This window comes from Spermophilus citellus, assembly GCF_964194105.1.
Source record: "Spermophilus citellus genome assembly, chromosome: 7".
NCBI lineage: Eukaryota > Metazoa > Chordata > Mammalia > Rodentia > Sciuridae > Spermophilus > Spermophilus citellus.
Genome location: NC_138188.1, coordinates 99,817,101 through 99,839,318, shown reverse-complemented (window position 1 = coordinate 99,839,318; position 22,218 = coordinate 99,817,101). Strand labels below are relative to the sequence as shown.

Here is a 22,218-nt window from a genome sequence, read left to right as displayed (position 1 = left end):
CTTTCCTTTACATGATTGAATTGTATATTGAAGTTTACTGTTGAATTTTTTAAAATTTTTGTCATTGTACTATTCATTTCCAGAATTTCTATTTAGTTTTCTTCTATGATTCTACTTCTTTAATTCTCATTTTGTTCATGATTTTTAAAATTTAATTTAATTAACTATCTATGTATTTCTACATATTGTTGGGCTTCTTTAATCTGATTGTTTTATTTATTTATTTATTTATTTATTTATTTATTTATTTATTTATTTATTTATTTATTATGATGACATACTGTTCTCACACTGTAGCTGAGAGGAGGTAGAACCCAATTTCCTGAACCTTTTCAGGATCAACACTAAGACCAAAGTTGGCATTAATTGTACCTGACTCCTCCAAGGTTTCTTGCTAAATGGTTTTGGTAGCAGGACCAAGGCAATACAGAGTTGTAATGAACTCACAGGGAAATGTGCTGAGGTTGGAGTTGAGACTACCATTGGCAGGTCTGCCACCTGGGTGTGGTTCAACTTTCTCATATTGAAATTTTTATATTTTTAAAAATTCACTTTGTTGGGCTAGGGATGTGGCTCAAGCAGTAACGCACTCGCCTGCCATGCGCGGGGCACTGGGTTCCATCCTCAGCACCACATAAAATAAAATAAAGATGTTGTGTCCACCGAAAACTGAAAAATAAATATTAAAAAATTCTCTCTCTCTCTCTCTCTCTCTCTCTCTCTCTCTTTTAAAAAAATTCACTTTGTAGTTGTTGAGACCATTATTTTATTCATTTATTTATATGTGGTGCTGAGAATCAAACCCAGTGCCTCACACATGCTAGGCAACTGCTGTACCACTGAGCAGCAACCCCAGCCCGATATTCTTAAATCTTAGGCTCCATGGTGGCTTCACAGATTCCTATCTGAATCCCAATGTTTTCATGGGACATTGTTTCCATGTAGAGCTGCAAAATTATTGTTGGTATGGTGGGAAATTTGAACCAGGAACTTCTTATTCTACTAACTAGCCAACCTCTTACCTTCTGTGTACAGTAATTGAAAGTTTAATGTATCAATAATTGAAGAACAAGAATAAATATTTTAAAATTGAAGTAAAAACTTTCCAAATTTTGTGACACATATTGAAGTTTGATCAACATCAAACATAGTAAATTTGAAGAAAATAATGCCTAGGAATATCATAATTAAATTTCTAGAAATAAAAAATTGTGCTACATTCAAAATTAAATTGGTTAGACAGTCTGCATGATTTCCTGTATGTATGAGCATACTCTTTAAATATATGAGTAAGTATATCAATCTATGCCTCATATTAACTCTATGGGGTTGAGCCCATCTCCTTTCTTTGAGCATCACTAAAATTATAATAAAATTGAAGATAAAACTACCTCACAAGGCTGATATATATACTGAATTAAATAAAAAATGCAGTTTATTTTTTAACAAATAATAAACTTAGTAAAGCACTTAATAGCAGCTAAAGTAATGATAGATATTTTATTTTTCTGAGTGTTTCTGCTGGCTTGTGCCTCTTCTTACTCTTATTTATTATAGTTTCCCTTTCTTATAATCCTTTATCTGGTTTTGATGTCAGTATCCAAGGATCTTATACAAGAAATGAGGTGCTTTATTATTTTGTACAGTCCAGTTTTTTAATGTAGATATTAACTGAGTTTTAAAGGTTTATTAAAATTTATATTTAAATCCTTCTGGATCTGATTGTGTGTGTGTGTGTGTGCACGCGTGCGTGCATTTAACTATTTAGATTTGTTAGTTCTTCCTGAATTACTCATATATTTTTGCAAAATTATCCATTTAATTTTAGTTTTAAAATGACACAAAGTTGTTCATGGTATTCAGTAATAATTTTAAATATCCAAATTGATTTTTTCCTTTTTTTCTTTTTAAGATTGTTTATTTTACCTTCTCTTTTAATGATTAATTTTCCCAGTGATTTATCCACTGCATTAGATTTTTCAAAATCATATAACATTTTATTTTGTTGACTATCTTTATGTTTGTATCCTTTATTTCACTTATATTTGCTAATTATTTTGTTAATTTTCTGCTACCACATTTTTTAGTGTTACTTAGTTTTAACTTATGTCTTGTCGTTTTTGGTGTAACTTAAAGATATTTATTTCTAAGACTGCTTTAGCTACATTCCATGAGTTTTGGTATGTATTATATACATTGTCATTCATTCAGTTCTGTATGTATTTGAATGTTCAAATTTTTATTAATTTTGATCTGATTTATATATAACTTTTTTAGGTTTTAAAAATTATATCCTTGGAACATTTTTAGTAAAGGGACATATTTTTGTTAAGGTCTAAATTAACTTATGTTTAGGGGAGATGATAAAATGATTCTAATTCTTTGGTGTATATTGAAACTCACTGTGTGGCTTGATATAAGATCAGTTTTTGTAGATTTTCCATGCATGTCTGGAAGGCATGTATATCTTATAATCATTAGATGCAAAGCTTTATTAGAGCTTTATTATTTGTTAATTACATTATTGAGTTGCTAAGTTATTATTATTACTTTTTTATTGGCCACTTGTTCTGGCATTTAATGATAGAAATATGGTAAAACCTTCCATTATGACTGAGAAGTTTGCTCTTTGTGTTTCATATATTTTATATTCATGCTACTAGATGCTTAGAGAGGCATTTTATTAAATCTTATTGATGAATTATTTCATTTTTATTATTTAATGACTATCTTTATTCCTTAATAATTCTTTTATGTAGAATACAGTTTATTGGACTTTAATATAACTACTTCAGTTTTCCTGTTCCTGTACTTTCATGAAAACATTCTTATTATATTTTAGCTCTCTCTCCTGTAGAGAGCATGCCACTGACATTTTAAAAATCCAAACTATTACTTTTAATCAGAAATTTAATTGCTTTCTATTTATTGTGATTACTTATACACTTCACTACTAAAAACTTATTTTGTTCCTCCTGTTAATATGCTATTTCTTTAATTTTTCATTCTTTATTATCCTCTGTTGTATAGTTGGGGTTGCTCAAGTTCACTACTCTCTTAAAGATCATATATTATAGTTTAATTTCTAATTAAAAATAATGACCTTTAAATATTTAATAATCATCCTGTATTTAATAATTCTATTTGAGCATGTATCTCTGTTCTTTCAATGACACCTGCCCCTATCCTACATCTTAGTTTATCTAATATTAGTATTAACTTGTTTTTATATCCATTCTAATAATTGATATTATTTAATATTTTATACTAAAAACTTATTCAAGATTTGATAGGTGGTGCCACACCAGTGGCATATCCAGTGATATGTTGGAGCTCACTAGTGAGCTAGTGTTGACTAGTGAGCTCTAACAAGCAATAGCTAATTATGTGTATCTTTTTCCAACTTCACATTCAGTTACACAATTTTTGTAGCTGAAATTAGCCTGATGGGAGAACTTATATCACTGAATTCAGTTAACACTACAAATGAGTATTTTGTTTCTTTGCCATATGTTTTTAAGGAACCAATTTATTGAATATTTACCATTACACCACTATCAGTATCCTTATTTCTCATTTTTAATCTAATATTTTATTCTGGGTTACATTTACTTATTATTTTTTAATATTCTTCTAATGCAGGCAATGATAAGCAAACATTCTTTACCTGAAACTGCACTTCATTCTCACTTTTTTGTAATAGTTTAGCTGAATGTATAACTTAAGGTATTTATTTTCTTTTAGTACTGTGAGGATATTATTTATTTTTTGTATATTAGTGTTGCTCTGAAGAAGTCAGCTAATTATTTAGTTGAGTTTCCCCTGTAGATAATCAAGCTTCCCTCTTTGTCTTAATATTTATAGAAGTTCTGAACTGTTTGGCTCTTAGATTTACTCTTTTGTGTTATTCTACTTTGTTGCCTTTGTTGCAATCTGAATTTATTAGGTCCACAAATCTGTTTTCTTCTGGTGAGGTTCAGCGAATATTAATAATTAATGATTGATTAAGGGATAGAAGGAGAGAAGAAATGAAAATATTTCTCCAAGGTCAGCCTGAGTGACATATCTGATGACAATCTCATGTCTTCTGTAATTGTAGCTCCAGCTAATCTTGACCACCAGAACTTCTCATTTTTCTCTTCTGTCTCTTGCTATTGCTAATCTCTAAGTTGTGTTGCTGTCCCTTGGTTTGCTTATCAAACTTTTCTACCATGCACTTTAAATTGTCTTACACTCTTGAGTGGTTTATGATTCTACAGTTGGATCCAGAATGATATAGTGTTATAGATTTTATAGTTTTGTAATGTATATAGATTTGTATTTATTTTATTTCACTTGGCATTTGTGCACTATGCATCTGAGGTTTTATATTTTTCACCAACTCTGGAAATGATCCATAATTACTTCAGATATTGTGCTTTTGTCTGTATTTTCTCATTCTCAAGTACTAAACATGTGTTACAGCTTTCTAATTTGATTATATTTCTTAATCTTTTAAAATATTTTCTTTATTTCTCCTTTTATCCTGGATAAATTCCTTAAAATTACCTTTCAGTTCAGTAATTTATCCTCTAGCTACATTTAATGTACTGTAGTCTCTTTTAGCATTAATTTTAATGACAAATTTATTTCTATAAATCTTTTCTAATCAAATATGTTGTTTTCATAATTACTTTTTACATTTTCTTTTTATTTAAAATTTTTCTTATTATTCTTAACATATTCCCACAAAAATTTGAGGTTAATATTCTGTTACTTCAATTCTTAAGGGTTCATTTTTTAACTTAATGCTCATATTTAATTTAAAGTGTTTGATGAAGAACATTTCCTGATGTACTTGATATTTTTGTTTTTGGAGCTCTGCATTGGAGTTTGCTTTTTTATGAGACTCCCACATGGATTTCATTGTTGAAAGTATCTTGCTAAAGTGGATTTGCTTCTTCTGGATATTCCAGGTTGCCATTCTCTATTATTGCAGTTATTGCAAACCTGTTTTTTCCACTTATGGTTCCCTGATGATTGCTGAGTTGGAAATTCTCCAAGGGGTGTTACAGTAGCCTCATAATGATGCCAAATGCTTTGTCTCTGTCTTCTTAGAATTTTATTATTTTTTTCATGAGATCAAACATTTAAAACATTGTGTGTGTGTTTTCTCTTTTTAATATAAGCCCTCAATGTTTCAATAGTGATATTTCTGTGTGAATCTAGCCTGACATTTTATAGGAAATAAAGGATCATATTCCTGCTTGATAAACTTGTACTTCCTGTATCTTTGGCTTAAATACCTTTTCTGCGAGCCATTAACTCACTGTCTTTTATTTAGGACTTCAGTAAAATGTCATCTTTTAATAATTTCTTCATTAATCATCCTATCTGTATTACTCAGTTTTGTGTTATGGTGACCAAAATGCCTGACAAGAACAACTTAGAGCATTTTTTGTCTCATAGTTTCAGAGGTGTCAGTCCATGGTTGGACAATTTCATTACAGAAATGCCATAGCAGAAGGGCATGGTGAAGGAAAGCTGCTTAGCTCATGGGAGCAGGGATGAGGGTGTGAGGGGTGGTGCACAGGGAAAAGATAAACCCTTCCAGGGCATGCCTCCAATAACCTACTTTCTCCAAATAAGTCTCATCTCTCAGTACTCCATTCAGTTATGGATGGATTAGTCCATTAATGAGGTCAGAGCCCTTAAGATCCAATCATTACCTAAAAGCTCCACCTCTGAATCTTGCTGCACTATGGATCATGCTTTCAACACATGAGTTTCTTGTGAACCTTCCAAATCCAAATCATAACACTATATACAATTTGAACCCTTACTTCTAAGTCTCAGCCTATGCCTTTCCCCTTTACTGCTGTTTAAAAATTCTTTAGCAAGGAACATTATCTATCATTCCATATATATCCTTGCTAAAGAATTTTTAAACAGCAGTAATCACCTTCAAAGAAAAATAAAATCTTCATAAGCTAGAAATCTTCATCTACTTTGTTTACTTGTAAGTCCATCACTTTGAATAATGCCTAATATGTCGTAAGTCCTGAAATTGAAATAAATGAATGAAATCTTTAATAACTGTGTGTTGTGTGTCCCTGAACTAGGTGATGATGATATAAGAAACAAAATTGATAGTATTTTAGCCTGCATGATGACCACGGTCTGGGAGGAGTATAGACTATTAAAAAGGTAGTTTCCCACCTCTGGTGGATAAAGACTATACAGTTGAATTCCTGATAGGCTTTTTGGCACCAGGAAGTATTCCTCCAAGAATTATGATGATTACTTTTGATATGTAGTGCATCTAAGATTTATTCTAAGAACTAACTGAATAATGATGCAAGCATGCATGCACATTCACATACATGATAATGATTTAGACAGAAAATAATTTTAATAAGGGAGCTAATATGTTTGAGTAAATTAACTTGACTCCTGAAAGCAACTACATATGAAAAAATTTCTGGTAAAAATTTTATGATAAAAGTTAAGCATCTGTAATCTGAAAATCCAAAATCCAAACTGCTCTAAAATCTGAAACTTCTTAAGCTCTACCATGATAACAAATAGAAAACCTCACACCTAAACACAGTCAAAACACAGGCACACTAAAAATATTGTATAAAATTACCTTTATGCTACATATATAAGATGTATTTGAAACAATGAAATTTGTTTTTAGACTTGGGTCCCATACTTAAAATATCATATTATGTATATGCAAATGGTCCAACATAAAATAAAAGTAAATCTGAGACATTGCTGGTCCCAAGTGTTTTGGATACAGGATACTCAGCCTGTACCAAGATTTTCTTCCATTATTAGTAGGAACTGTCTGATAAGCACAAAATGCAAAGATTTACCCTAAGTTTATATCCTGTTGCCTTGTAATTTAATGAGCAAGTACACATTTGCCTTTTATACCTCTGCAGGCAGTACATGGAGAATGATATGCTTTTACTTTATCAATAAATAATAAAGTTTATAGCTATATTTACACAGTCTGTGTTTCTAGTATGTGAAATTATATGAAGAATGTTAAACCTCTAGTATGTGTGTTTAATGTACATTTAAGTTGATTTTTCCCAATTATAATAGTAGCAATTGTTTTATTTATGTAAGGAGAAGCTCTTTTCAAGAGAAAAGCTAGACTTCTTTTTCTATCATGTTGAAATCTTTTCCCATGTCTAACTGCTGTGATAGTCCTACGACTCTGCCTTAAACATTTTTTTTTTGAAAATTGATTGTCCTTAACACCTGATTACTGTTTTTCTGCCTTTGAGCCCTTGTTTCTCCAATTATTCCCTACCTAAAATGTCTGATCCTTGATTTTTGGTAATATTAGGTCTTTTTTTTTCTGCAGACCTTGACTGACCAATGTAAAGGAACTAATGTATAGTGAGCCCTTTCTTCTAAAAAACATAAATTATATTATCATGTGCTTTCATATAGAATCCCATTGAATCAATATAAGAACCTAAATGTTTAGATAACAGCCTATCATTTTAAATATGATGAATATGAATATTAGGAAGGGTTTATTAGTTTCCCTAGGAAACATAGCTAATAAGCTGGAATTCAAGCCTCAAATTTCTGATTAGAAATGGTTACTATTGTCAATATGATTTTATTGCTTTTCCTATATATTCTACCCTCAACCTACCAAGAATTAATTTCAAAAATTTCTTAGCTTGCCTTTGATTGAATGGAATTTACAGTAAAATTACCATACTGTTTAGGTTTCCATGTGTTAGATAGTGGGAATAAGAAGAAAACATCAGTTGGAGTAGCTGTTTGCTACCCAATTTTAGTCTTTTTTGAATGGAAGCTGCTACCCCTAATCTCCTGCATCTGACAAATACTCTTTATTATATATCAGGCACTAAACTAGACCCTTTGTATAGAATGCAGAACAAAAATTACATGGCTTCTATTTAGTATAAAATCTAGTTGGAAAGAGAGATAATAAATACATAAATCAATACTGATAATTTAAACTGCTATATTTGACAAGAATAAAAAATAAATAAAATAATGAAGGGATCTATTTCAAGATTTATAGTCAGAGAAGGTCTTTTTGAGAGAGACCTGGTAAGGTACTGAAGAATTAGCTCAATGAACTCTATGTCATAACTTCTAGTATGTTATATATCTGTTAATGTGTAGGTTTGCCCATTGTAGGCACAAGTCAATTAGGTTTTCTCACCTGGTGTGAACATTTGGACACAGATTCTGAAAATTGAGATTTGAACTTTTGAAGATGAAAAGCAGGAGGAAAATGAACAAGAAAAGAAACTGGAAATTTAGTCCTTTAATGACTGGAAGGAGTTTGTTTAGGAATGTGATTGCTTAATTTTTTATGCAATGTGAATTTTCTTAATCATCAAGAATAGATGGCAACATAATTCACTCAGGATTCCTCTGACCAATATTTAAGGAATACCTACTGCAATCAGATATTATGTTAAGGAATAAAATGTAAATGTGAATAAGACAAAACCCTTGTCCTCGAGTTTATAGACTCTGTGAAAGACAATTACCATGCAATGTGATGATTATTAGTACAAGTTTAAGAATAGAAATCAGATTTTGGAAAAGGTAGTATATAAACTAAGACCACAGGTTTATGTACAAGTAGACATGTTCACATTTCTTGGGAATAATTCATTTCAATAATCATAATTCAATTTGACAGTATTTTGAAAATAAAACTCTTAACATAAATTTTGGTTTTGGTCATTTTACTTAGTAGCTCTTAAATGTTCATTTAAGTAGCTCTTAAAGGTTCATTGATAAGTTTGAACAAAATCATCTATAGAAACAACATTGATTTCCTTCTTAATACATTGTGAAGTGTTGATTATTAAACAAAGCATCCATTGTATTGTAGACGAGTTTTCTAGATAAGAGTGCAAATTCTTAACGTTACACATAAAATTTTATATTAAATTGTTTCACTTTAGTGGCGATCAATATTAGAAAATTCAAATTTAGCACATTTTAAAAAATATCAATTTTGGTTTTCATACATTTTATAGCTTTATTGTGATTTATCTGGATAGACAAATCATGCCTTTGCTAACCAGTGACTGTTGTTACGAATTTTGTTTTTTACTTATTGCCCTTTATTTGTTTCCAGTTCACAGTGTTGATAAATAGATAACTGTTGCTTTTCATTTTCCTCTTTTTGATAAACTGATAGTTTTTAAGCACAAAAGGGCTATTCTAACTCAGTAATTTACATAAAAATCATAATTAACTAGTCTTTCAAGACTACATTAAAAATTATAATTCTTCTTACTCCCTTTTTAAAATAATTCACCTTTATTTTTATTTATTTATTTATTTATATGGTGCTGTGATTTGAACCCAGTGCCTCATCCATGCTAGGCAAGAGCTCTACCACTGAACTGCAACCCCAGCTCCCTCTTATTCTTTATAGTACTTTTTGTTCAAATAAATTACAGCAGTTACGACACCTCAGTTTTCAAAAATAAAATTGGCTTTATTCATGATTAAAGTCAATAATATAAAAACTATAATAATAATAATAACAAATAATAATAATAATATTATTACATTGTATCACAGGCTTTTCTTAAAGGATGGAGGATCATGAGTTCAAAGTCAGCCTCAGCAACTTAGGGAGGCCCTGAGCAACTCAGCAAGACCTTGCCTCTAAATAAAATATTAAAAAGGAATGGGATGTGACTCATTGGTTAAGTTCCTCTGGGGTCAATCCCTGGTATCACCCCCCCAAAAAAGTGTTCCTTAGGATGCTCATTAGACATGGGGAAGTGTTTTTTAGTCTTCAAACAAAAACAACAAAACACTCCATAGGATAGGATATCTCCATGTATAATGGTACTGATAGTAACTTCATCCCACATGACCAAAACACCTCTAGGTATTAATAATCTGTTTGAGAATCTGAAGACATATCATTTAACAACTTGGAATTTCTGCTGTCCTTCAGATCAAAACAGAAATGAAATATAGAAAAAAATCAGTATATATCTGTTTCTGTCTTACAAGCCATAGGAGAAAAACTGACTGTAGTATCCTTCACTGTATTTGCAAACTTATATTATGTGGGAACTCCAGTCATTTTCAGGTCCTTTTAGAATACATAGAAAAATGATATTGTGTACATGTGATTGCTAAGGAGCCCATGACACCTTGGTCTGAATTTGTTGAGTAATTATATCTATTTCTCCTTACTTTCCTTTTTCTGATTGTTTCTGTAAATTAGGAAATATTTAAATATTTTCTAATGATCCTTCATTTTCATCCAGAAAAGTCAGTCAATATAACTACACATATTATTTAGATCCTACTGCCTATTGATAAGAATGGTGCTTAAAAATACTTTAAAGTTAGAGTTCTTAATGGGGGCTGTTACCTTTGTTGTGGAGTGTTTCTTGATTCAGACATGTCCTGTGAACAGCCAGTACAGGACTGGTGCTTGGATGAGGTACTGGATGATACTGTGAGCAAGCATTTTTTATTTTCTTACCACCTGATTAGTTTATCCTCTCAGCTTAATGTGATCATAATTATTTTTTCATAAATTCTTTTTTAATGGCTGGAACTGTTCTAATTCTTTTACATTCTTATGACCCTGATCTCTGCAAAAACAACCCTGTAGGGTAGGTAACATGATCATGGTTTATAGACAGGGAAAATATAACTTGTTCAAGATCAGAAATTGAAGAGGAGCAGCTGAACTTCTATTTTAGAATTGTCTGATGGCAAAAGCTAAGCACTTAACTGTTATCCTACATCATAACTACGGCTGCCTAGAACTCAAAGAGCCTGGTCTATGGGTCACTGATCACATGAATAGCTTTTCTTAGTGCTTGTCACCACTTCACACAGGCTGACCTTGTGGACCTCAACCTCACAACCATCTTGTGGCACTGACTTCAGAAGGGCAAAGATTATGGCTATAGATCACAAAGAATAGACCTGCTATTGAATCTGTATGCTGTATCAATTTATCTGCACAACCAAAGGGGTTTGCCATATCTCCTTTTGTCTAACTGGTAGTGTTGTCATAACAGTGTCTTTATACAGGATTAACAAGTAACTAATTTATTTACTTTGGTTGCCAATAAATAACTGTAGTCTGTTAATAATTGTGCATGTGTTTTATGTGGCTGTGTATATTTGAGACAATCTTACATTTCTGGCATCCTAGATAGGATCAATATTCCTTTATACTTAACCTTCTATTTTATTATATTTCCACTAACAAAAAGTAAATCACATAAAGAAAAGCTTAAGTATTTAAAATAATTTACCAGTATATTGTATAAGTGATACAGACTAATAAGTCTGAATCTTTTTTCAGTGTTACCTAAATATAAGTTTTTGTCCAATCTTAAATAAAAGAATAAACCTGACATGTATTTTCTTGCTTTAAAACATATCAGATCTTTCACAAATTCCCTGAACTATATTATGTTTATCTCTTCATATTTTTAACACTTTTAAATTGCTAACATGATGAAGGTAAGTTGTATTCTAATTTATCTTTTAGTGTATCACAGTGCCAAACTTGACCTTACACATAGTAGATGCTCATTGAATGTTGTTGGCTTGGTGAATAAATTAGTCTGTACTAGATTGAACAGATTTGCAGTCCCAAATTGTTCTTGCCATCATTTCACTCTGCATAATTAAGAAGTTTTACTGAGATGATTAAAAATGTGTTATTGAATTACTGGTGTAGATTCTAAAGCAGTGGGATAAAAAAGAACCTGAATATACCCCTATGAGGAAGCAATGAGAGTGTGTTTCTCACTGTAGGTACACCTAGTGGATTTTATGTGTGATTTAATTAATTTATTTCTCTTAGGAAGGTTAGATTTATGATTTCCATATGGCACTTTATAAGTTTATCTTTTACCCTTAACTTGCCAACTTATATTTTCCTATGATAAAAGTAATTAACTGTATATGAAAATAAAAAGAAAAAATTTAAACACCCATAATTCTATCATCCAGATATAATCACCCTTGGTATTTGTGTTTTTAATTTTTTAATCTACATAGTTTCATACTGTCTATGCAATAATACCCTATCATAAAATTATCATTTTATAGATATTTCTATTGTTTTTATATTACATAAGATAGATTCCTGGAACTAAAATTACTGAGTAAAAATTTTGAACTTTGAGGTCTTGATATGTATATACTTTCTAGAAACTTACAATTTGCACTATCATTGGAAGTATATATATGCTATTTCATTAAGCCAGTATCAAAATCATTTATCTATCTGTACTTTTAAGCAAGTGTTGTCAAGTAGAAATACTCACTTTAATATGTTGCTCTTGACAACTATGCTCAGAAATATATAAATTAAATACTGTATTTTGCTTTCAGAAAGAATTATGGAATTCTTGCTTTAGAGAATTCAGTTTGGAGGCTGCAGCTTACAATAGTTTCCTCCTAAACCAAATTATTTTTTGGTTCTGATTATAAACTACATACTTTTGTTTAAACTGGACTTAGTTTTCTGTATTGATAACTACTTCACTGGAAGTTTTTTCAGTCAGTGTTTTGGGTTGAGGCATTAGGCATTATATCTGATGTAGTGTTAACATTCCTTCTTGTATCAGTCTCATTTCTCTTCTCTGTTGTAACAAATTTAATGAGCATTCAAAATTTACTTATGTTTATTTATGCATTTTTTTGTGTGTGGACTGCTGTACAAAAGCACCTTCATTCCGTACCAATATTCTAGCCAAACTGAGTGCAAATGAGTCAGAGTAGTTTCATTTTAGAGAGCAGCAGTCATATTTGTATTAGGAAGGCAATAGTCTTGGATGAATACCAAAAAAAAATCATTTTTAAGTGTTTGCCTCGTCCTCTAGTGAAAGCATTTGCGTTTCAGAGGCCATGGTGAGTCTCAGTCCCTTGCTGGTGCCTGTTTTTGATAACATTTCTAAGAGGCTATATGTATTTGTGTGTATTCACACACATGAATTTAGTATGATCTGAAGTATCCGATGAGAAATATATATATACATATATAATTTACCTTTTCTATTCACTGCAGTCTTTCCTACTTTTCTGCATAAATTGTCTCAACAAAGATACTAGATGTGACTCAGTAATTTAATTTTACTTATATGACATATTTGTTTTGCATTTCAGAGTACCAGATAAATTGCAAGTCTGTTGTGTCCCATAGCAGGTATGTATATGATTTACCTATAACTAAGTAAATCTGTGTATTAACTGAAAAATTACTACATTTTGTTTATTAAAATTCTTACAGATTTCCTAATATGAAAATGTTAACTTTTTAATATTGTACTTACAGATATTCACAGCTTCAAAGAACATTATATTTCATGCATATGTTGTATTTCATTTTATTGTAAGAATCAAATAAACATTTATAAAATTTGATGAGGCAGAATAATTTTAATTACAAAGCTTTCATCTTTGAAGATTAGATAGTATTTTATGGAACTGAACTATTAAAGCAACTGATGATGTGGCAACAGACTGTTACAGAACTACTGTGTTTTTGACATTATTGTTTTTCAAACTTTTTTGCTGTTTTCAAATTCATTTTCCATGGGGGTTGCTTTAGGTAAGGAGTGGTTGCAGATGTACTGTCTGCTGCACTGTCTCAAGCATTAGACAAATGGGAAAAAAATGTTTGCACCTGTTTAAAATCTCAACCGTGCGGTGTTGTGGTTCCTGGGCAACAGGCAGGAATTCTCAAAAGCTTGGTTGCACCTGCTCAATTGTTGCTTGCAGCTGTGTCAGATGAGTAAGTGCACAGAGAAGCTTGTTAGCAGTTTGGTTCTGCTGTTATGTATTTGTATTTTTGTACTATGATTTTGAAAGATACTTCCTTGATGTAGACCTTGAACTAGTACATTCATTTATTTTAAAACTCACTAATTTGGGCTTCCAAAATATTTCCTCCGAATCCTCTGTGTGTGTGTGTGTGTGTGTGTGTGTGTGTGTGTGTATAGTCATATATGTATGACTGCCCTGCCCTAGATAATGTGTATACTGGCATCTTCAAAGCATACCTGGGAGACTAGATCTCTCCAGATAACTGTGATGACTGTGTTGATAATAATCTTTGTCCTGGTAGAGACATTTTGTGTTTGGCTCGATTTCATCATGTTGGCAGCCCCACTATGTGAGGCTGGATGTAGTTATTGATCCATTTAGCTGAACAGATTTGAAAGCATTTGGATATTAGTGGACACATGGGGAATATTCAGAAAATTTAAGGGTATATTGTAAGATGATTTCTTGATTTGTGCATGTCTCTATTGCATTTGGGGCAGAAGTGAGGGAGAAATAAAGTGAAATTAAACAGCAATCCTAGAAAAGGGGCTAAAAATCCAGATGCAGATTTTGAGAATGGGATATTATCCTTGGATCAAATGCTAGATACCTGGTATTTTTCCTAAATACTAGTGGTGAGATTGTTATTATTTGTTAATGGTTTTATGTATCTTCTGACAAATATCTGTATTTTCAAAACAGGCAAGCTATTGTAGGCCACATTTTATACTAGCTAGATAAAATTCTATAAATGAAATACTTAGTAAATTTATTCAGTAGTCCTATATTCCAGATAGCAAAAACTTGTTCAGACAGTTTGCATTATTTTCCTTAACCTATTATAAAACACTAACGGTTTCCTATCAACATTTAGTAACAGAAATCTTTCTTGAAGCTGATATATTTTTTTTTCTTTCATTGATCCATTTAGAATTCTTTTAATAAATAACCATGATATGAATTTAACCTCTTGGGAAGTAAGAATAGAGATACAAAAGTAAAGAGTATTGGCCATAGTCCCTTAATGCAATGCCTTGAACATAGTAGTTGGTCAATAAATGTTGAATGAATGCATATATGAATAAAACATTTCTGCTGTTCTATTAGAAATAGAGAGATAGTGTCCTAGAAACTTATTACTTGTTATACATTTTGGATAAGCCTTGATGGACTTACTTTAGTTTTTATACTGGTGGATACATAGAGATGAAAATACTGATAAATCCTGTTCTTAAAATGAGACATTAATATATCAGAATTGATCTTTTGTTATTTTTATAAAGAATTAGAATAATAATATTTGCTTTATATTCATTTTTACTCGGAATGAGAAAAGCCTTTTTATTATCCCTATTATACACACAAGGCTGAGGCCTTAATGGTTAAGTTACTTGTCACCTTGGAAACTCTTTGCAGTGTAGGGATAAACAAATCTTCTGTGTTACGTGACTAATGCCTAACCTTCCTGAACACTCACTCTGCTTTCTTCCTCTCCTTATCTCTGTCTTACTAAAACACAAAAAATAAAATCTGTGTTGACTCTCTCGATTAGGTAAGATCAGAACATATTAAACATGTGTAGCTGTTTCACTAAGCAGAAATAATGTATCCTTTATTTACTGTATACATATTTATAATTATGGTTTCTAATTATACACCAAATTCCAACTATAAATACATAAAGTCATACAAAGGTAAATTCAAAGAGAACCATTAAGACCTGCTTTAGATAGGCACTTCTAGAGTTCCATTTTGGTAGCGTGATTCACTCTCCTGAGAATGGCCCATGTTGCAAAATGAGGCAATAACTACTGTAGGTAAACATCTTGTTAAGGCTTCAAAAATTTTTCTACCATTGACCTATGATAATCATGAGCACTTTTATCTTGGAAGTACCTTTCCTCTGGGAACACTTTTTCTTTTACCCTTAATTTAAACCAGCGGGCAAGAAGTCAATATCATGGACATCATTTCTTCCTTCTGATTCTAGTGTAGTTGATTAAGCTATATCACTATATTAGTCTCAACATGAGAATTTAACAGTTAAGCCACCATATGTATTAGCTAGAATATTTATCATTAAACCAGACAAATATTAGCAGCTGCTTCAGTGGTCTGTATCAGAATAACTGTGTGGAATCTCAAAGATAAACTGCCAAGCCCTAGAATTCCTCAGCCTCATTGCAGGTTTCTGTGTGACTTCAGGAAAGAAATAAAGGAAGTCAATCCACATTTATTGAGAACATAGCATGCCTAAATATAATTTCTTTATTTCCTCCTTCCATCCTCCCTCCTGGCCTCATTTCCTGTCTTTCCTTTACTGTATAAGATAAATGGGATGCCTACTGTTTGCTAGACACAGTGACAGGCTAAATGAATAAGAAAAGTACTTGTTCTCAACGATCAACCAGTCTAGAGAAAGACAAAGATATGTCAAGAGAATTCTTTTGAGCATCACCAATTATTACTTAGTATGGAACTGGTCACGTGTCTGTTCTTTTGTTTCCTCATCTGTGAAACTAGAAACATTATCTACCGTATATTTTAATGTCTTGAGAGATAGATAACATGCTACTAGTAAAATCCATTGTTTGACACATAGCAAATACTCAATGAGTCTTAGCTATGCTAAATTTTCTATCACCACCACTACTACCAACATGAAGACTGCTCGAAGATACTGAAGAGTTCCATCCAATGTCTGGGAGCAGACATTGCAGTCTGAACATTTTTGCATAGATTGCCTCCAAAATTCTGCCCAAAGTTACAACTGCTTTTATGAATTTAGAAGAAATTTTAGAAATTGTCAATCAGTATACTAAATCTAAAAGACTCTCATATATTCTCTTTGTCATTTTTCCCAAATTTTAATTATGGCCAAATACACACAACAGAAAATTTACCATCATAATCCTTTTTAGATGTTTAGTTGAATGGTATAAAATACATTCATACTGTTGTACAGCCATCACAATCACCCATCTCCACAACTTTTTAATCTTGTCAAACGAAAATGCTATACACATTTAAAAATAACTCCCAATTCTGGCCTCCCTCTGTGTGCTGGCAACTCCCATTCTACTTTTCATCCAAATGATTTTGACTTCTGTTAATTACATAAGGGAAATCACACAGTATTTATGTTTTTGTATTTGCCTTACTTCACTTAGTGTAATATCCTCAGAGTTAATCCATGTTGTAGTACAAGTCATAATTTCCTCCTTTTTAAAGGGTGAATAATATTCCATTGTATGGATATTCCATATTTTGCTTATCATTCATCTGTCAGTGGATATTTGGATTGCTTCCACATTTTGGTTATGCATAATTCTTCTTTGAACACAAGTGTACAAATATCTCCTTGAGAACCTGCTTTCAGTGGTTTTTAAATATATACTCAGAAGTGGAATTACTGGATCATATGGTAATTCTCTTTCCCATGTACTCTTATGGTGAGATTACTTTCATCTAAATTGATTGGAATATTTTAATTTCTGTCTGTGAATGACATTGGTTTCTTCATAAAGAAAATAGGATGAGTTAGGATCAGCAAGAAAATATCTACTAGTTGAGCTCATGCTTTAAAGGAGCCTATGAATGCCTTAAATAGATCAACATCTCAAATGCTAATGATGTTTTTAGAATATCTGGATTTTAACTCTTTTGATCATGTTTGAACTTAGGAGTTTTGAATTCTAACTGGCTACTGAAATCTGAGCTCCAAAATTCATTAGCTGTGTGACCTGATCAAGGTTGCCTAAGCTTACTAAGTTTCAAGTGTTCAGATTTATGATATGGTAGGACAAACACTTGTTTTATATTGATGTATGTGAGGATTAAAGTAGTTAGGTATAAAAATATTTGGAGTGAAATATTTACTAATATTCTTTGCATGATAATTTGTTCTCTTTCTTGTTAAAATATTAAGTTGTTATAATAGGCAGTATAGGAATTTGAAGGAAATTTGGTATTCATTCTTTGGCAGCTAATTTAGGTAATGTTGTTGCTTTTATAAATACTGTGGAATATCTCAGTTCATCATGTAGACTCATAATTTCTAGCTATGCTTGTGTTCACCTCAGTGTCTATTTACAATGGAAGAATATCCTCCAATGGAAGTTCTGTTGATACAACCCCAGATAGCTTTCACCCCTCTTTTGAAAAGCAGATGCCCTCAAAACCAATCTCTTAAAAATAATCTCTCAAAGAACCCATATTTTCATTAAATATGGTTCTCTTGGCAAGGTTGTCACAATCTAAGCAGCTTCAAGTTTAGTGCATTTAAGTGCCAATGACTAGATAGCTATATAAGGTTTCTTTTTTCTTGAGAAGGAAATTAGCATGGTAAAATATCCTGATGCCCTACAACGCAAACTCCCTTAACAGGAGAAAGGATTTGTGAATTTATATGTATGATTTTCCCTTAATTATCTTTAATAAAATCTAGATGATCTAAATTATAGTAAACCATTTTCCTCTGCCAGGCTGCTTATGTTGCAGCAGTACCTTCTTGAACAGCAATCAGAAAAGGATTCCTTAAAAGTAAGGAGAATAGCACTAGTACATGGATCTGATCATTACTTACCAAAAGTTATAGAGGTGATGTACATAATGTCAAATCAACAGTTTTTGACATGATGAATCAAGACAGACATTGATAGTTAAATTTTTACTTAGTTGGGTATCAGCATGCTAAAGCTTTATCACAGTCTTAAGGGTGTACCACAGTACCTCAAACTAAGCATCTTAAATAGACACATCCTTTCTTGGGTTTAGAAGTCTAAAATCAGCAGGGTAGTTGTTTCTGGGAGTTGAGAGAGAGGGATCTGGTCCAGGACTTTCCTTTTGATTTGTAGTTAGCTGTCTTTTCCCTTTGTTTTTCTCTCTTAGTGTCTCAGTGTTCAGACGTCTCCCTTTTTATAAGGGCATCAGTCATATTGTATTAAGGTCCACCCAATAACCTCATTTTAATTTGATTAGGTCTAAAATGGCCTGCCTTCTCCAAAATAAAATGACATTTTGTGGTACTGGGGATTAGGATTCCAGCACTTTTTTGGGGTGTAGGGCGCGATTTGATACACAATGACTGGGTTAATAGTTAACATTTGAGTGACTTTTATATTCCAAACATTTATATATATTATTGATAATGCTTATAACATTTGTTAGATGTTATTTCCCTCATTTTCCAGGTGATAAAATGGCATGTCAGAGAAGATAAGCAATTTGTCCAGTCACACAGCTAGTAAATATTAAATGTTGGCATTTGAACCCAGTATTCCATGCTGCTTTTTAAATGGATAAGCTTCATAACAAGTCCAAAGTCAAAAGTCGAAAAATACTTCGAATATTTAAGATTGTGTTTTGGGTTTTTGTTTTGTTTTATTATTAGGTAGGGCTGTGCCAAAGCACATTTCACCCTTTAAAAATGGTACATTATATAAATTATATTATTGCCAAAATGCCCAATCATTGAATGCCTACAAATTCTACAAATTCACTCCTAGTGGTTTTTTGTTGTTGTTGTTGTTGTTGTTGTTGTTGTTGTTGTTGTTGTTTTTTGCTGACAGTTGTCTTTGAAAGCTTAGTGTTTAAGCTCTCCTGCACCTGAGGAAGCTTTTGGACAGGATGAATTCTGAACATAGACTGCATGAGTTGATTCTGGCCCCCATTTATGTGGATGGCACTGAGAGCCAAGTCATGCTCAGAGTCTGCTACTCAGCACATGTGCTTTCTGCTCTCCTTTCCCCCCAATCCTTCTCTCTCTCTTTCCTCCTACCGTCATCTTATTTTGTTTCTTCACTTTTACCAGGTAGTTTGTGTTTTTTGCTTTTATGCAATTCTTGCCACAGTGATAAACATTGAAAGGGGATGGGTGTGAATGACAAAATCTCTGTTTATGCACAAGCTAGTGCTCTTGTAGGTGTATCACCTGGCCACAGCCTTATTGTTACTCATTTGCTCTAAGGAACAAGGGGCATTGTGTATCTTGTATAAGTTTGCCATCTTACAAACATTTTTTTCTCACATTTAAGTTTTAAAGTGAAACCAACTCATGACCCAATTTCACTAATAATTCTCTAAAGTAACCCTTGTATTCATTTATAAGGTTTTTTTCCACCCACTGTCTTCTAGCCTGGTTTAAAATTTTTATATATGTACTTTTAAAAAATTGATTAGCTGGAGAGCTGCCCATTCCTCTGTGCTGTATAATAAGGATTTAAAAACTGCACACTGAATTCTGTATAGTGTAATTAAAACTGACCCACATTTGGACCTGAGTACACCAGGACTTAGCCAAACTTGCCATGAGCTGAGTTCTGGTGGCAGATGGGAACTAATGAGGACACACTCCACTCCAGAATTTCCCAGCTGCTTGGCCCCTTTTTGTACAAACAAGGTTTGGAGCGAAGTCCGGATCCCAAGAGCATGTTCTGTAAATGTGCTGTACCCAATGATTTGGGAAACGTTCTTACAAAATCAGGCTGTTTCAAAGTGTCCTGAAGACCTCAGTCCCTGTATAATTTAAAACATTAAAAAAAATCAAAGGTAACTTTTGTGCTCTTTCTAACCAATTTTTAATTTTACAGTGAATAAAAAGTTGTATTTCCCCCGTCTTCTCCTATGCCTGGCAATGGAATGATCACTTATATCAAACCTGGAGATTAGAATGTAGTTATCTTAGGGAGAGTTGTGTATCAGGATAGACTATGTTTCCTTGCAACCTATGGATCTCTTCAACTGGTTTGATGTCCTGGGACTATTCAGGCAGATGTAATTGAATCAGTTTGAAGCAGCTGTAGCTGGCATGTGGTCTCTCAGATTGCTAGCACCTGCTTGTTTTTTTGCAACTCACTAGAGTGAGAAAAGTGCCAAAACCAGCATTGGTCTTGGAGCAGATAAAGCACTCCATATCTTACATTCTATTCTCCTCCCAGTCTAGCCACATCATCCTGGTGCCTGAATTAATAAAACCCCCTTTTTATAGTTAGGTCTGAGGTATACTTCTCCTTCCCATTTTTCTCAGTATTCAAATTCTGACAGTATTGACCATGCTTCAGTAAATAAATAAATAAGTAGTATAATGATGATCAGGTGGCTTTGGGGCTCTCTTATCATTAGACAACTGGATAGCCTGCGGTTTGCAGAATCATTTAAATGAACACACCAAATTCATTTGCTGTTCCAGCACAGTCTTATTGGCACAGAGAATGAGTAGTTAATGTATAACAAACTGTGAGCTGTTGTGGAATATGATAAATACACTTCTTTAGCAGGAGGGAATGTAAAATGGACCTGTTTCTCTAATGCAAGCTCAAAACTAATTGACATGGATTTCTTCAACACATACTATGTGAAAGAAGATACAGTATTATAAAATGGGATAATAATCCAAGAATGTAAGTATGTAAGATATATCTTAAAAGACATATTTTTTGAAAAAGGTTTAAATCTATTTTAAAACCACTTTTTTCTTTTTGTTCCATTTTGTCATATGGCATAGGATAAAATACTTAACTCTTAATGTTGTCAGTATCCTAATATTTAATTTGAATTAGGATGATAAAGAACATATTTACTGAAATTTATGGTTTATGTTACAAAGTTTCTATGAAAAGGTTTTAATTTATTGATAATATTTTGAGAAAAGTAATAGTAATAAGAGCAAACTCTACAAAGGTTATTTCATTATCAAAAGCAGCTGCCTATTTCGCATGGCATGGCTAGATGCAATGGATATAGAAAAGAATCCGTGGTCCCTGGATACAAGAATTTTACAGTATACTTGAAGGCACGAGTTATACATTTTTTAAAAATAGGAAAATAAGGCAATTCAGTTAAATAAATGTCCTAGAACTGATAGTACCACCCCCCTTTCACTGCTCATGAAAGACAGAACCAGCAGTGGGACATGCATATAATTCCAGTGGCTGGGGAGGCTGAGGCAGGAGAATCACAAGTTCAAATCCAGGCTTAGCAAGTTAGTGAGTCCCTGTCTCAAAATAAAAATATAAGAAGTGCTAGGGATGTGTCGCAGTGGTTAAGCAGCCCTGGGTTCAATAGCTCCTACCAGGAAAAGAAGGAAATAAAGGAAGGAAGGAAGGGAGGGAGAGAGGACCAGTCCATTGTGATTTTCCCTACTCCCTGCTACTAAAATAGAACTGGACCTCTGAATCATCCTGAAGATATTTTCAACAACATTATCAATTGATGGACGTTCCAGGTAAGATGAAGCTCATTTATTATTGCTTAAAAAAATCATTAAGTGCTAAAATTATTTAGTTGAAGCAGAAGTCTCTGTGAACCACTATAAGTGAATCACCTTGAGGTGGATTACATTGAAATGTATTGAATATACATGGAAATATAGGACTTAAGCTACTAGAAAGGAGA

The 22,218-nt window shown here is 32.4% G+C and overlaps 1 protein-coding gene across 3 annotated transcripts in view; it reads left to right on the top strand.

The window, feature by feature from the left end:
* ZBTB20 (zinc finger and BTB domain containing 20) overlaps window positions 1–22,218 on the top strand; it is a gene marked incomplete at its 5' end in the record, with an annotated part of 843,452 nt that overhangs the window by 239,029 nt on the left and 582,205 nt on the right. For all 3 annotated transcript variants that reach the window (XM_081300928.1, XM_081300926.1, XM_081300925.1), the window contains one exon: window positions 13,165–13,204. The remainder of the gene's footprint in view (window positions 1–13,164; window positions 13,205–22,218) is intronic.